General features: G+C 34.7%; 1 protein-coding gene across 9 annotated transcripts in view; it reads left to right on the top strand.

The window, feature by feature from the left end:
• Tenm1 (teneurin transmembrane protein 1) overlaps positions 1-18,274 on the top strand; it is an 875,459-nt gene that overhangs the window by 130,890 nt on the left and 726,295 nt on the right. For 8 of the 9 annotated variants that reach the window (XM_070039761.1, XM_070039760.1, XM_070039769.1 and 5 more), the window contains one exon: positions 8,577-8,606. The exons of the other annotated variant lie outside the window; for it this stretch is intronic. The gene's annotated coding sequence lies outside the window, so the exon portion shown is untranslated. The remainder of the gene's footprint in view (positions 1-8,576; positions 8,607-18,274) is intronic. 9 annotated transcript variants of the gene reach the window in all.

Here is an 18,274-nt window from a genome sequence, read left to right on the forward strand (position 1 = left end):
AATTGAGAGGAGGGTTCAGGTTAGGAGGGATAGGGAAAGAGTGATAAAAAGGGTGAAACAAAAAATGATGCATTGTGTTCATAAACTGCTTTGTAAATCTATTTGCTCCCATATTTCTGTAATTCTGGTTAAGTTTAGACTTTGTTTTTCATGGTCTATTGGTTAAGAACTTTAGATAGATAGATAGATAGATAGATAGATAGATAGATAGATAGATAGATAGATAGATAGATAGATAATAAGTAGATTACTCTTAACTGTTTAAAAGAAAAGAAACTACTTTCTTCATCTAGGCATCTTGTCATTTCTCTCAAACTTTAATGAGCACAGGAATCACCAGAGATCTTGTTATACTACAGATCCTGATTTACTGGGTTTGGGGAGGATATAAGGCTTTGAATTTTTAACAAGCTTCCAAGAGATTCTCATGCTTTTACTGTTTTCCATGAATGAAACTTTGAGCACCACAGAGCTAGGAGGACTTTCTGGAGCACACTAGAAAAGAGCAGGTCCCAGGCAATCAGTGACCTGAGTCTCAAGTGAGGCAGGATAGCAATTGATGATTCCTGATTCTTCTCTCAGTGTCAAATGGTTTTCTTACATTAACCTCCCATACCTAGAATACATGGGATAAGGTAAAGGGATTAAAATGCAGAAATGCTGCATGTTTCTTTACAGCCTTTGTGTTGTCCTGAAACAGATGTGGATACACAGCTGTATACTACAAAGACAGCTTCTGAGGAAAGTCTCAATAGAGCAACATAACTTTTTTAAGTCACTTTCCTCTTTATGATGTTTGCGTTTCTCAATCTAATGAAAAATCACACAATGTGATTTTATTGTAGCATGTTTGAATGGATAGGACAATGGAGAAATAATGTAGTTAAGAAAGTGTTCCCTAACTATAAAGGAAAGTTATCTGAGAAATATTTGTGGCAGAACATTAGCAACTATTGTAAGATGAAAAATCACTCAATATAAATTGTGTATTGTTTATCAAAAATACTCTTGATGTGCAATAAGATTTTCATTGTGATAATTGAGATTAAAAATGTACCCTTTAAATATATTATTCCAATATGACTGACATCTTTTATTGCAAAAGCAGCCCTTCCTCCAGACTTTGATAAATGAAGATTAAAACAGACAGTGCATGCAGAGGCTCCTGAATATCCTCAGATAAGTTGCTTCTCAGCAAGGAAACCATAAATCGATAGTGACAGTGTTTGTCATTTGTCTTTTCACCATGATCTTTCTTTTTATGAATGAAACATTCAGTTTCATTTATTTGAGATTACATTTATTATCTTTATATCTTTTATTGCAGCTTAAGTTAATTTAGCATTCAATCCACAGTACTTTAAGTTATTTTGTCTATACTTAATTGACTAATTGACTGACTGATAGGATAGGCATTGTACCAAGGCGTTTTAAGGGCATGAGCTTTAGAGCCAGACTTCGATCCTGATATTGTCACTTATTACTTGTATGACTTTGAAGGATTTACTGAAGCTCCTGGTGTCAGTTTCTTCATCTATAAAATACTATTAATAGAAGTGCTTACTCATGGGGTCATTGTGGTTCCTAAAAGTGTTATCATATGCAAAACCGCTAAAACTGTGACCAGCATAGTGTGGAAACACTTACTAAGCATTCAAAATATATTGGCTAGCCTTACTAATGATGCATGACAAGACATTTCATGTCAATGCTCATGTTTTATTCCCTCAGCCAGGATATAACACATTTTAAGTCTGGAAACAATGTGTTTATTTCTCTGCATATTTTTCAAGATTATAAAGAAAAAAAACCTGCCACCAATAAGCAGTAGGTAAAAAGGTATGATAAATAGTCCCTATGTCCTTACTAATAAGTAATGCTACTTATTATAACACCTGCTTATCAAGTATCTATTTTGCTGTCACATATTTTAGGTTATCACTTTTATTCTTTTCAATAATTATATGAATTAGGAAACTGGCACTCATAGAGGACTAATAAAAGGTTGCAGGTCACTAAGTTAGGTAATTCAGATGAGTTGTTCTCCAGTAGCATATACTGCAATTATCTCTTCCCTTTTAAAACACTCAAATAGGATTTTTATTTTAAACCACTGAATTGGAATCACATAACACTTATGCTTCTTACCATGTGACAACTTTGAATTTCATGTTTGTGATGAAAGACACTAAAAATCTGAAGCTTCCTTGTAAAAGAATTCTTATTCTACCATTTCCATGCCAGACTGCTGCTTCTGCCTCCAGACAACATGAGGCGATATTTCTTCGCATTTCCCTAGTCACTGCCAACTAAATTCTGCATGCATCTTCTGTTATTTTGTCCCAGATTTTTCTTCTTTTCATTTATAGGTATGATTTATGGTGTTGAATTTCCTATTTTTCCATTCCATGAGAATAATTCAAATATGAAAACATTGTCTTGCTCCATCTGTTTCAACACTTGGGCTAGCAATCACATTTTAATTAGTAAGTACTACTCTGAAATAGTGGAACAGAACAGAAGTAAAATGATCAATACTGCTGGTTCAAGTCCAAGAGTACTATAATGAGCATCTTGGATGTAAACAGAATTACTGCAGTTGATTTATGCTCACAGAATTGGCAGATTATTAAACCACTAATAATCTAGTTCTACTTGGCATGGGTGGAAAATGACTTAAAAGCATTTCTCCCTCTCCCTGGTTACTTTTTTCTTTTTCCTTTCTTCATGGAGTGAGTATTGGGAGGAGATGCTTAGTATTAATGGTGATCCTTTAGGGTCACAGGTTCTGTGCATGTACTTTCTTATTCCTAGTCCAAGCCTTCTTAATATTTTCACCTTACATTGATTCAGTACTTGGATCGTATGCATCTTTAGAGATTTGATTAGAGTTCCTTCATCCTTTGCTTTTCTTCCAACTCAAGTATCTTTTACAAACTAGGAAATATTTTCAATATCCTCATCCAAATAATTACATTTATATAAAAAAAATCTGTTAATGAAACATTAGCGCTACAGGCTTAATTGCCGAAATCAACTCTTGGAGTTCAAAAATCCAGTTAAGGTTCCATGGCAACAAGATCTATTATTAACTGTATAAATGTTATCTAATAACATTTTCAAATTGCATGCAAGTTTAGGTAGTTTAAAAACTATACATAGACATATAAGGTAATATGCTATTTAAAATGTTTGTTTGAATAACTTCTGTGGACGATAATTATGAGCCCTTCTAATTCCTTCAATTTTTTATTGCTTAGCAAATTTATGCTCATTTTTCTATCAGTTAATGAGAAAATGCTCCATTGCTTTTGAAACACAGTAGCATTTAATGTCCATAAGCCATATTTCTATCTTACTTTTTCAAAAAAACAAACAAGCAAGAACATCCCCCCCCCAAAAAAAACCCTACAGGCTAACATCAAAGAAAAATTCAAACACAAACTTAATAAAGTGGGAAAGCTAGTGTAGGAAACATAACTTAACCCCACTGAAGGAAGGAGAAGTAGATATAAGAATTTCTTGTTAATTATTTTGTTGTTCCTGTTTTACTAAAAAGACGAACTCACAGCACACTTTTCTTGCTCAAGACTAGCCTTCTACCACTTGTGCAATATCTCCAGACTAGCTTTATAATTTTTATTTTGAAGACACAATCTCACAGAATTTTCTGACAGATCCTTGAGGTATCAACCTCTGAGTAGGTAGTGTTACAGGCATGAGCCTACAAATACCTTGCTTGAAATTTTTAAGTATTCTAAGATGACAAGGCAATCTCAGAATGAATGAAAGATACTGCACACTCAGTTGTCACAAAAGGTGGAAACTAATTCAGGTTAATAAAATGACTCTAGGATAATGAGTTTTTACTAGGAATTCATTAGGCAAAAGTAATTGAATATTAAAATTACTAGAAGACTAAGAACTTGTCATGATTCAGAGTGGGAAGCAATGCTGAGATTTTTTTATCTAAATACTGAAGATTATGAACAGAAACCCAAGTCTTAGCAGCAATAGTGACAGTCATGCAGCAAAATATATGCAATAGTAGTATAATAGTACTTTAGTATAGTAGAACCGTGTACTATTGTGTACTATTGTGGTAGTCCCTGCACATAGAATAATTCCAAGCTCACTGTTTAAAAAGAAATGTACTCATTACCTGACTTACATAACTGTAACCCCTCTGTATATCACCTTTAGAATAACAATTAAAAACGAAAAAAAGAATTCCAAGCTCTGCTCTTCAATACTCTCAGAGCATGAAAATATCTTGAAAGATGATGCTTCAAATGCTGCTCAATATGTTTATTAAAAATATATTTTAAACTGTGCTGGTTACCCCCCCCCCAAAAGAAAGCAAAATAGAAAGACAAAGCATTTGCCCCTGATAAATTGCTTTTTCAACAATTCAGGAAGACAAAGCCTTACATATTTACATTAAAAACAACTAACAGGCAAGGTTAAATTCAGGTATAATAGAAGTATCTAAAAGATGCCATCATGCAGATTATACACATGTTGATGGAATAACTCTAAGTAAAGGACAGATTGTTATGGGATCAGGTGAATCTATAAGTCCATTGAGATTCAGCTGCTGGTGCTTTCTTGAAATTAAAGGAACATACTAATTCCCAACCTATGTAAAAGTACTGGTTTAGTTTAAACATGAGAAAAAGCTTTTGATGATAATAAAATATATTGACTCTATGTTTTTAGTACATTTTGGGTCTAAGTCCAAGGAACTATAAAAACACACTTTTTGCTGTCTATGATTTAGTTGTAAAGCGAAGATAGTTTTGAGACATTAGTTATAGATAAAGTAGCTGATGTTATATGTCAAAGAATACACATAGATAACCAAATGAGAATTCTGAAGAGATCTCACAGACCAATGATTCTGACGATTAGTGATAACATGATGATGTGGAAATACAGTAGTCTATGGAGTGAAATAGATTGGGTTCAAATAATATCAGGTATGGGATTTTGCTATCAAAATGTTAACATAATTAATGTGACATATATAATATGATACAGTATCTCATTCCTATGTATATACAGAGGAAATACAAACTTGTGTGCATACAGAAACTTAAACTCAAAGGTTCATAGAAGCATTATTCCTAATAGCTCAATATCTGTGCTCATTTTTTCATTGCTGTGACAAGTGAGAAAATAACTTACAAGGCAAGAAAGATTTATTTGGCTCACAGTTTCAGGGGCTTTAGTTGATGCTCACCAGATCCATTGTTTCTGGGTACAAGAGCATGATGGGAGAGCTGTTCACTTCATCACAGTCAGGAAGCAGAAAGAAGACAGACAAGAAAGGACCAAGGAATAATGTTCCCCCAAAACATTCACCCAGTTACATATTTTCTCCAGGTATCTCCTGCCTTGTAAACTTTCTAGCTCCTCCAAGACAGTGCCACAAGTTCAGAAGCAAGTCTTCAGCACAAGGATGTATTCAAACTGTAACAAAATCCATATATGAATCAATTGATAGATGATTCCAATGTATATTCATGCAATGGAATATCATTCCATCATATAAACAGTGAAGTTCTAATGCATGCTACAAAATGAATGAGTCCCCAAAACATGTTAAATGAAAAAATCCAGGTGCATAAGAGGATTCTATGATCCCATTCATATTCTGAAATTACAAACATAGATATGGAAGTTTTACTGCTGTTGCAGGGGTGAGAGTAGGAATAGGGAATGGTTATGCATGTGTACAAAAGATGTTTAAGGTTATAACAATATTCTAAAATAGATTTGTGATGATAGTTGCACAACTCAGTAGATGATATAAAATTATTAGCTTGTGGATTTGTCAACAGGTGAATTTTATAGTATGTCAAAGGTATACTGAATTCAAACATCAAGTAATATATGATTATCAAATGGTAAATTTTAACATTGATGAAACAATCAGAGAAAGCCCCTTTAGGAACTAGACTTTTAATTATTAAAGATGTGTAGAATTTGGGTAGGAGATGAAGAGCTAGAGAAAGGAAGAATGGAGTACAGGAAAACAATATGAACAGTGGTTTGGAATGAGAGATAAGCCTGGTGTTAATTAACCTTCCTCTACAGAAGACTAGAATAACTGTGTAGTAGGGAGTATTGGGATAATGGCAAATAAGAAATTATTGGAATCAAACATGAGACTGTTAAGGGACTGATAGGACATGTTTTGAGTTGTACTATTGAAGAGTATCAAGAGGGGCATCTACGATGGTTCCATATCTTAGCCATAGTAAATAAAACTGCAATGAACATAGCTGTGCTGGAAGCTTTAGTGTGGCCTTGCCTTGATCATTTGGATAAATGCCCAGGAGTGGGATTGCTGGTGTGTTTGTCTTTTGAGGGACCTCCAATACTGCTTTCGAGAGTGGGTAAACCAGCTTACATTCCCACCAAGAAGTGTAGTGTCATTCACTTTTGGCCACATCCCTGCCAGCATCTATTATTTGTTTTCTTGGTAATGGCCATTCTAACTGGGGTGAAGTTGAACATCAGTGTGGTTTTGATTTGCATTTCTTTCATGTCCAGTGATGTTGAACATTTCTTCATGTGTATATTGGCCATTCCTTTTTCCTCTCCATAGAAGTCTCATTTTAATTCTTTAGCACACTTAGTAATGTGGTATTTTGTTTCTTTGGGAATTTTATGCTTCTATTAGAAAGAATTACATCACCACTTTTATAAGGAAATAGAAAGACTTGAAAAAAATATTAAGTGAAGTACGCCAGACCCAAAGAAACATAGGTTCCGTGGTTTACCTCATTTGTAATAATTAGTATATGTATAGGATAGTCCTGGCAGAGAATCATAGTAGCTCAAAAGCTATGTACATATAACCACACAAAATGATGCTAATTGAAATGAACTCCAAGACATGGAAACAACCGCTCTTTTTTCGGTTGTTGACCTTGTTGTTGTGTCTGTACTATATCTAGCTCTTTCTTTTTATTTTATTTCATTTTTCTTTTTCCATTGGTTTATCCCTGGAAATCACCATCTTTGATTCAGGTACCCTGCATCTCTCTCTCACACACACACACATACACACACACACACACACATATCAGATATATATCTGATATATATATATATATGTATATATATACATATATATATATATATATATATATATATATTTGGGGAAGGGAAGGAGAATAACAAAATGCTGACCCATTGCAGCAACGATACAAGACACTTTGGGGTCAGAGGAAGAATGGCGGAGGGAAGGGATAGTGGGGAAAAAAAGAAGTGATTAACAATGTTTGACAAGAAATGTACTCATTACCTTTCTCATGTTACTGTACAGTATCTTTACAATAAAAGAAAAGAAAAACCCTATAATAGAAAGAGTATTAGGGAAAAAAGTAGCTATAACTGAAAACATTTGAGAAATGAAGTCATCAGTGACAGAAAAACAATGGGCTTTACAGACATTGGGAAAAGGTAGTCTGGTTACAGCTGGCTGGTGCTGATCCAAATCATTTAGAGGTCAAGTTGGGAGGAGTTTAGGTGGTAGAATGTGGTGTGGTGGTAGCATTATATGGTGTGCTTAGGCAGCTTACCATAGTTTTATAGTTTTACATCTGAGCAAAGAGGCCAGATGGGCCTGCCTGAGGGACTAGGGACAGAGCAGCCAGTTTGAGAATGCAGAGAATAAGGGTAATGTTGTGCATATGTAAAAATTATTAGTAATCCAACTACCTTTTCCAAGTGGTTTGTGGAAACATATAAGCACTAGTCTACCTTCTTTCCATTCTTATGAATTATTTCAGTAAACAACCCTGTCAACATTATGCTCTCCAGCTTTTCAACAAATTCAGCGAGGTCACTGGGGCAGGGGAGGGAGAAATCTCCAAATGTCTTCTCCAAGTTGTCTAAAATTTTAAAGATTTCCCACCAAATTTGAAGAAGGGAATCCTTACAGTGCTTAATCTATGTTCTGTGATAAGATCATGACCTTTTCAGAAATGCCTTTGATGTCAATCCTAATCCTAGTAAATTTTACTTGACAGCATAAGAATGAAACATTATAAACTCATTTGTCAAGCATCTCAGTAATCTGTTGTGGCAATAATCTGCTCCAACTCAACCTTGCAGTGATAGGCTCTGGTGAATGATGTACGTTGACTGGGAAGGAACTTATTAAGTGTTAGACCACTGATTAATGAAGTATAAATGCACTAGGTAGACCTTGAAGTGATAAACTGGACAGGTTCCTTGGCAGACATTACTGCCTCCTGTCCACTATCATGCTATGATTTATTTTGCGAATGATGACTGCTCATTTTCTTACCCACATACCTATAATGCCACAGAGAAAAAGTGTTGACAATAGACACAGAAATAAAAAATATTGCAGGTATCTTCTGTTTTGAGTTTTAATTACCATTATAAAGTGAAAAAAATAATTATAAAGATTAAATTTGAAAAAGCCCATTTCCCTCATGTGACCTCTTCTGATGTTAAATTTAAACACTATGCTATGATGTTTGATAATGTAAACATAAAAGACCAAGGAAATTGAAATTGCATTTTTATTTTTTCAGGTACATTTTATGGTTGGCCATTACAACAAAGTAAGTATATGATATTTTTAGTTGATCATCCATTAAGTTTTAGAAGGTATTTAATCTCTTCATCAATGTGTCTCATTTCTGTAAAGACAACAGACACTACTGTTCACAAATGGAAAGAATATGATTATTTTGTTGTTATTGCTTTATTTAATATTTTCATATATTATGAGGTTTATTCGAGTAAAATCTATGTCCACAGAGGTTCTTGAGTACTTAAAGGACTGACAGAATACATCATATTCATTTTCTCTCCTCTGTTTTTGTGCCTTAATGTAATGCCCAAAGTTAGACACAAAATATTCTATGGTATTCGAGACTGGCAGTTCCTATATCCCTATTAAGTTGTCTTAGTTTTCATAAATATCCTTATTTTATTGTCCAGGATAAAATTTACTTCATCATTCCAAACAACAGCTTCTGAAGTTTCTTTTTCTTTTCCTTTTTTATTTTTATTTGTATTTTTTTCCCAGTCCTGGGTCTTGAAATCTGGGTCTGGGCACTGTCCCTGAGTTTCTTTCGATCAAGGCGAGCATTCTACCACTTGAGCCACAGCACCACTTCTGAGTCTCATGGACTTTCCTGCCCAGGCTGGCTGTGAAACACAATGCTCAGATCTCAGCTGCCTCAATAGCTAGGAAGACAGGCGCAAGTCACTGGCACCTGGCTGGTTATTTTTATTTATTTATTTTTTATGTTTTTTCTCTTAATATATATTTTTATTGTAAAAATACTGTACAGAGGGGTCATAGTTACATGAGGAAGGTAATGAGTCCATTTCCTAATGAGCATCGTTACACCCTCCTTTGTTTTCCCTCTACCATCCCTTCCCTCTCCACCTCCCCAACTCCTCCTTCCCCTCCTACCCTCCCCCCTCGACCTCCCTTGAAAAATTGTAAAGTTCATTTTTAACATACTGTCTTGTACATCTCTTCTATGCATTCATCAGAAAGAATGACACCACCCCATTTGTTAGGAAATAGAAAGACTTGAAAAAAATTATATTAAGTGAAGTAAGCCAGACTCAAAGAAACATAGGTCCCATTCTTTCCCTTATCTGCAATGCACTAACTAGTATATGTCTAGGACAAGCAGAAGAGGTCAAAAGCTATGCACAAATGACCATATATCCTGATGCTAACTGAAATGAGCCCCAAGATAGGGACACAAGAGATTTTATCTTTCTTCTTGTTGTTTTTAATGTACTTACAATGTACAATGTGATTTTTTTTTGTTTCTTTGTATGTTCTTCCCCCATGGTACAATCTCTGTTGTCACTGTATTTGATTCCAGTGTCCTACATCTTATATATGTATTTTTCTAATTTGGGGAGGGGAAGGGAAATAACAAAATGCTGAAATAAGGATACAGAATGACCTATTTTAACAATGAGATGTACAAGACACTATGTTGAAAACGAATTTTACCACTTTGCAGAGGGGAGGAGGGCGAGGGGAGGAGTGGGAGGAAGGAGTTGGGGAGGTGGGGAGGGAAGGGATGGTAGGAAAAACAAAGGAGGGGGTAATAATGCTGGATGGGAAATGGGCTCATTACCTTGCTCATGTAACTATAACCCCTCTGTACAGTACCTTTACAATAAAAAAGGTATTTAATAAAAAAGACAAATGACATAATATTGTCCCAGTAAACAACACCAATAACAAAAGAATTCTATGCTACTTTCATGAAATCCAAACCCAAATAAGGTATAAAAACCAAGGGAATGTGACAGATTCCATTAGACCTGAAAAATGTATCAGAGTTTCATTATTATTTCTTTTCTAAACTTCTGAACGTTTCCTAAGCATTCATCCCTGAAAACTGTTAATACAATTCCAAACGTTGCATGAATACAATTCAATTATGAAGAATGCCAATTTCTTACAAGTTAAGTTATAAGTTATTAGTTAGATAACACAAAGAAATTCTTCATATGTTGGTCCCCAACAGGTGCTCTTATAAATTACTACCAAATTGCAGCTAATGGCAATTCCTGCACTGCTGCCACTGATAGATAAATCTATGCCATATTATTTAGGCTTTTATTGTCTCTTAAAACATCATCAGATTGATTTTAGAGTATCAAGGATATAAAATAAATACACAAGGTACCTTTTTTAATAAAAGAGAGGAAAGCCAAATTTTATGCTTTAGAATTCTAGCATCAAAAGGGAATAACATTTCAGAGTTCTTGTTTTCAGCACAAAATTAGCTATGTTTCCAACTTAACTTTAAAGAACACAGAGCTAGTTTATTGTACAAGAAAATTTACAGGACCTACCAAGGGAAAATCCACTATTTCAATCTATGTTTACCATTAAGAAGCTATATGACTTCAAATAAGTCACCCAAGTTTTCTGTGCCTTAGTTTTGACCTCTGTGAAATTAATATTTCTATTTGATGACCTATCAGTTCACTTTAATTTTAATATCCTATCATTTAATAAGATAAATGCACTTAATAATTTATCTATGCTATTTATAATCATGTATCTTATATAACTTGACAGAAATATATTAATGCAAAACTAGTCAAGATTTGATATAAAAACAATATAGCTAATGAGTCAGTTAAAAATATAAACTAATATTTTTTATAAATTGAAGCAAAAATAATTTTGAACAAGTTGGTGCTATATAAGTGGCAGATAGCTGAAGATTAAATATGCATTTTCCTTCATGCATAATAATGACTATTATGGATGTATAATGTAAAAATATCTCAATTATGACAGGGAAATAGTTTTAGTTGAGGCTTCTTGTGTATGGGTATGTGCTGGTCCTGGGCCTTGAACACGGGATTTGGGTGCTATCCCTCAGCATTTTGTTCAAAGCTAGCACTCTAATACTTCTGGCTTTTTGGTGATTAATTGGAGATAAGAATATACATTTTTATAATTTGGGGAGAGGAAGGGAAATAACAAAATGCTGAAACAAGGATACAGGTTGACCTATTCTAACAATGACATATACAAGGCACTATGTTGAAAATGAATTTTACAACTTGGGGGAAGGGAGGAGTTAGGGAGGTGGGGAGGGAAAGGATGATACGGGAAAAACAAAGGAGGAGGTAATAATGCTCAAAAAAAAATGTACTCATTACCCTACTCATGTAACTGTAATCCCTCTGTATACTATTTTTCCAATAAAAACATTTTTTAAAAAAAGAAACAGACTTTGCCAACTGGCTGGCTTCAAATTCTGATCCTCAGATCTCAGCCTCTTGAATACCTAGGATTACAGGTGTGAGCCACTGGCGCCCACCTTAATTGAAACTATTTAAAATTAAGTGACATTATTTCACTTTGTCATTAAAGCATTTTATAAAACTGTAGCTCATTTTATGACATAAATAAGTACAGTTTTTAGTGAACATAATTGCATCATACTTTAACATCCACATTGTTGCTTTCTGAGATGGTCTCAAGTTCCTCATGCTGAAATCAGTTCTTAATTGTACTAGGAAAGTAGAAGATTGGGATGAATGAATCCCTATTGTCCCCATTTTTCAAGAGATGAGTATTTTTTTTTCTTTTGATAAATCCAGGTTATTTGTTTGCTTAGTTACCATGTTGCCATTTCTCATAAAACTTGAGAAACATGAAATAAAATGTTTCATTAATTGAGCTTGTGTTAATTAAGGCTTTACTGTACATAAAATCTTAACTGGTTGCGTAGAGATCTGATTGCATTTCAGGGAAAATACTATGTTTTCAGTTTAAGATGTGTGACATCATGGAATATAGAAGAGATAAATCAGAAAAGAGAAGACCAGATATATTTTATATAAAATGGTATAATAAATTAAAATATTTGTGGTGAACAGAAATGATGAACAAAAGATATAACTATCTGATGAGCTTTCTGGTGGAAACTGAGTAGAATGCTGAGCTTAAAAGGGACAAGAAAGTTTGCTTTGTTCAATCCTCCTAATTTATTGCATATCTGTATAGCATTCAATCCTTTCTATATTATTTCTTTTGGTGACTAGGATTATATGGAGAATATCTGAAGCTGCCTTTGCACTCATGGCTTCTTCTGTTAGCTTTTTATTCATATAAAACTCAAATGTTTATAACCTATTTGGAAGAGCCATACAGGATATATCTCTTCCATACCATAGCCCTTTAGAAATTTAAAATCTATAAATCATGTCTTCTTTGAACCTAATTTTTAACTCTTGTGAAATGTAACAAGTACACTTCCAGTCTAGAAGGTGAAGACATATTAAAACCACTATCCTACTTAAAAATTACCACTGGTTGGGCTGGGAAGGTGGCTCAGTGGTAGAGCGCTTGCCTTGCACTCATGAGGCCCTGGGTTCGATTCCTCAGCACCACATAAGCAAAAAGAAAAAAGCCAGAAGTGGCGCTGTGGCTCAAGTGGTAGAGCGCTAGCCTTGAGCTGAAGAGCTAAGGGATAGCGCCTAGGCCGAGTTCAGGCCCCACGACTGGACCCCCCCCCCCCCAAGAAAAATTACCACTGGCTCTCTATTTTCCACAACATAATTTACATATATTTATCATGGTATTTGAGACTCTGCTATTTTTGACCTTGATTCACTTTATTTCCCCTATACTAGCTGCACCAAAATTTTCTGCTTTTAAATAAGCCATTCATTATATCTTAACTCCTGTGTTGGCTGGGATTTTGCCTTGACTATAATACTGTGATTTCTTTAAAGCCCTACTCAAGTGTTTTCTAGTCTAATCTTCTTCCTAGATATTTCTTCATATCCACCTTCTTTATTCAGGAACCAAATTCCTAATATGTTACTATAATCTTAATTTTAGGTAATGCTAATATTATGTCATTTCTAATTTTTTACTTTCCCAGATAGAAAGTGAACTCTTGGTATTGAATTCTAGATCTGGTTCATATTTCTTCCCTCTATATTTTAGGATCTTTTATTTATTCAGTCCATAACTTCATTTGTCAAACATTTTTCATATTCTTTTCTTATAAGCCTTTGCTTTTCTTTGTTGAAGAAAGAAGGATAAATCTTTTTGTCTGTTCTTTATTTTACTGTTCTATTAATTTTTCCGTGCCTAATAAGGAGCAGAACCTTGAGAAGGTCTAATAAGATGATTACAAAGGCAACTGAAAACATTATTTATCTCATGAGAAAAATATCATAAAATTGTCATACCACCATCAGCATCCAGCTTCATGCTAGCTTGCTTCTATGACAGTTCATACTTCCCACTGAAGTATTATAACAGCTATGAATATTTACAAGTCATTGGCATATTTATTAGTGCATATTTGTTCAACAATGCAAATTAGGACGTATTACTTAAAGTGATATGTATTTGAGTATGTGGTATTACAATGCCAGTTCTTAGTCTAGTTTTGAACATATGACTTTCAAAACATTGAAGATCAATTCTATATCACATTTTCAGTGGAATTTTAGAAAATCACATTCCATTTCAAAGCAAACTTTTATATTCTCAAAAAAAGAAGGGACAGATGCCAGTGGTTCACATCTATAATCCTAGCTGCTTACTCAGGAGTCTGAGCTTTGAGGATCATGGTTCAAAGCTAACATGAGCAGGAAAGTCCATGAGATTCTTATGTCCAATTAGTCACCCAAAAAAACTGGAAGTGTAGCTGTGGCTCAAGTGATAGAGTACCAACCTTGAACATAAAATCTCAGGGACAATGTTCATGCCCTGACTTCAAGCCCCAGAACCAGCACAAAAACAGGAGGGAAAGAGTGAAAGTATAAAGTGGAGCTTTATAAATGGGTGAAGTCGTTTTCTTTAGGAACATACTTGAAAACACAAACAACCTACTTCTGAGCCAAAATCAAGAAGTAACTACCACTTAGAGAAGCCACTTTAGACTGCACCAACACTATGAAGGCCATTGCCTGCAGCCAGGCTCACCAATAGTTTCTGGATGAGTACTGGCTTTAATGACTCAACTTCAGTTACTAAAAGCCCAGAAATATGAGAAAATAGATCAACTGCAACTCAAAAATGGATAAACAGCGATTACTGCTTTTTAAAATAGAGGGGGGAACAATATGAAACCTTTTATTAGATAAAGTATATACCCTCCCCCTTTTCTGCCAACAAATAACACTTTGAATTCTTTCACTTGGTCTTTCTCGCCAAATTTCTCTTACCCACAAGGCTTCAATATAATAAAATGAAATCTATTTGAGCACCAATGTTACTTTGGGAATAAGTGGTGTGCAATACTTAGGAAGCTACTCCAGTCATTGAATTTTTGATAAGATTGGATTTTTCCCACGATGCTTTGAATTAGATGCTAAGGAAAATTAACCCTTTCCTTGGGGTGTAGAGATAAGAACAAGCTGATATTTGTTATGAATCTCAGCAAACCAGTCTTCTCTTATGGTAAGAAATAAACATTAACTCTCTGAGCTGCCATTTCTGTTTCTGAAAAAAAATTGCATTTCAAAAAGCACTGAAAATGAAGCATTTGTCCCATGAATCCTATATTTATAAATAATGTATTATTAGGCCTTTTTTTTTTCGTATGCCAAGTGTTTCTGCCTATAAATGACACAATTCAACTCTGATATGTAAATCAAATAACAAACTAAGAATCATTATAATTTTAAGAAATCTTGCTTAGGGAAATTCTTAGCAAGATTCCCAGCCTCAGTCCTTCTCCAGTGTAATATAGAATATTTTCTCTTAACTATTGAATTTTAGCCACAAGTTCCTTTGTTGCTTGATCTAGAAAGAAACAGCTCTTTAAAGAATAATAGTGCATGGTTTTCACCAAATACAACTAATGCTTTTATTTTTTTCATGTACCTGAATTGAAACAAACCAACCAAATTACAAACAAGAACATGGAAAGCAATTAGGACTAGAAACAAAGCGATGATATTCCCCACATTTTTTGTTTGCTTTTGTCAGTTGTGGAGCAGCTTGCACTCTGGTCCTGGGCGCTGTCCCTCCCCTCTTCAGCTCAAGGCAAATACTCTACCACTTGAGCCACAGCACCACTTCCAGTTTTCTGGTGTTTTGTAGGAAGATAAGAGTTTCAAAGACTTTCCTGGCTGGGCTGGCTTTGAACCATGATCCATAGATCTCAGCCACCTGAGTAGCTAGGATTAAAGGCATGAGCCACCAGTGCCCGGCTATTCCCCACATATTTTTTATCACCATCAATTAATTGTACTACGGCTTTTCCTTTTGATATATCCATATATGTACCTTGTATCATGTACCTTAATGAGACTCAGCACCTCTGTCATTCTCCCTCCTTTCTCTTACCTCCTTTCCAAACTAATTTCAAGAAGCTTCATTGTTACATATTCATATGTGTACATAAATTATATTTACCTTCCCTTCTTCCCAGTGGTACCACTCCCCAAATAGGACCAGTCTTAAATTCTTCATTCATTTTAAGTATATGTTAATTGTGCAAAGTGGTTTCACCATGGTATTTCACACATGCATACACAGTACTTGAATCAGATTGACCCCTTCCATCCTCTAGTCTATTACTTAACAGCTTTCAGTGAGTTACACATTATTGTTTTCATTTATAGGCACAACATACCTGTCTGGATTTATGCACTTAAAAATTTCAGCATTGTCTGAAATGAATTATGTAACATGCCAAAATTTTATTGTTTAATTCTCAAGGTGAAATAATAGTTGATTTTCATGAAAAAGTTATAAAATTTTCAAAGTTAACCAAAAGGCAATACAATTAAAATGTAGTTTCAATCTGGAAATGACCTTAGTTGTCATTTAATCTGACTTCCTCCTTTTTCAGATGATGTAATTAATACCTAGAGAAAATACATATAATTCCTATATAACCTTGATATTCTCTCAGATAACTTGCTAGATGTTCCCTATGCAATCTGTACTTCAGTGATTATAGGAAGAAAGTATCAATGACAGATGTTTAAAATGGCTATGCATTCTCTGTGTCTGGATCATGCTTACTGTAGGAATGGACTCTGGGCTAGAAAAAAGTCAGAAGTGGTATATTGAGTACACAGTCTAAGAAAAATGGAGTTTCTGATAGAAGTTATCCACAGAATACTCAACGTTTTCTGTGGTCTGTATTTTTGTTTTCAGGGTTCACTGATATGACAAAAGGGGTTCATATAATATTCCATATATATATGTATACAGTACATTTGGGGAAAATTCATTTTCTCTATTATACTCTCTTTTGGGGGGGGGAGGGGTCGGGTCGTGGAGCCTGAACCCTGGACACTGTCCCTCAGCTCTTCAGCTCAAGGCTAGCGCTCTACCACTTGAGCTACAGGGCCACTTCCGTTTTCTTTCTGCTTATGTGGTGCTGAGGAATCAAACCCAGGGCCTCATGCATGCAAGGCAAGCGCTCTACCACTAAGCCACCTTCCCAGACCTCTCTATTATATGCTCTTAACCCGTCTCTCTCCTAACTTCCTTTAAAAACAACTTTTTCTGGGTTACTTTATTCCACCATTGCAAATAAATATGTAAAATTTTTCAATTTTCTTCAATCTCTTCATATTCTCTCCATTCCTTTTTCCATCCTACTAACACCTTCCATGGCATTTTCCCTTTCACAGTCAAGTCTCTCTCTCTCTCTCTCTCTCTCTCTCTCTCTCTCTCTCTACTTATATATATGTATGTATATATATACATATATATACATATATACACACACATATTATCCATTTATCAGTTGTAGAGTATATAGTCTGATTCTACCATTTGGTTAAGCTATAATCATGAGTGTATAGGTGTCCTTCTTGTATGTTGATTTATAACCTGTCATATATGTCCCCAAGAGTGGCACAGAAGTCAGAAACATCATCATCAGGAAAACAACAACAAATGTTAGCAAGGATTCAAGGAAAGAAGAACCATCACACACTATTGAGAGGAACATAAACTGTTACCACAATTATGGATGTCAGTAAGGAGGTGAATCAAAAAATGAAAACAAGCTTATCTATGACCTCACCAGACCATTTTTGAAATGCCCTAAGTCTTGTGGCAATCTGTGTTCCTTAGTTCACAACATTTTAACTGCTCACTCTTAAAATTCTAAGCAGTTGCCATCTTTTAGATACAGATTAGTGACATACTTATGAGTATATCATCTAACCCTATTGGTTGAGACATTCCCATGATTTTCTTAACAAATAGCTATTAAACACATGAAGGGATAGCATACCTGCAGGTCTCAACTACCTAGTCATACTCTTCTAAGCATGTTCTATTTATTTGGTCCTTGGTCTTCTAAGAAGAGGAGCTCACAATTAAACAAGATCCAGATATACATTGGGCACCATAAATCAGTCAGAATGGCTCTTTTTTTGTATAGTCTACAATGTCACTTAACACATCCTATGTTCGCATCACCTCATTCTTCTGCCAATTCACTGTGCTTAGAGATAACTAAAATTTCATAGTCTCTATGCACAGCTATATTAATCTAATTTCTCCCACAGTGTACTTACTTAAAGTGTTTTTAACACAAATGAAGAGCTCAAAAACATCTGCCTTTGAAATTATAACTATGTTTGGCTCATGGTTTCATCCTGGAATAAATTTAGGGTGCCATGATTGTGTCATTCAACAAGTTAGATATATGAAATTTAGTCTGGGCTATGTACAAACTATATTCCCTTTCCCACAATATGAATAAAAAATGTTAAATACCACAAAGGATGG

This window comes from Dipodomys merriami, unplaced genomic scaffold, assembly GCF_024711535.1.
Source record: "Dipodomys merriami isolate MVZ:Mamm:240054 unplaced genomic scaffold, mDipMer1.0.p SCAF_3, whole genome shotgun sequence".
NCBI classification, from domain to species: domain Eukaryota; kingdom Metazoa; phylum Chordata; class Mammalia; order Rodentia; family Heteromyidae; genus Dipodomys; species Dipodomys merriami.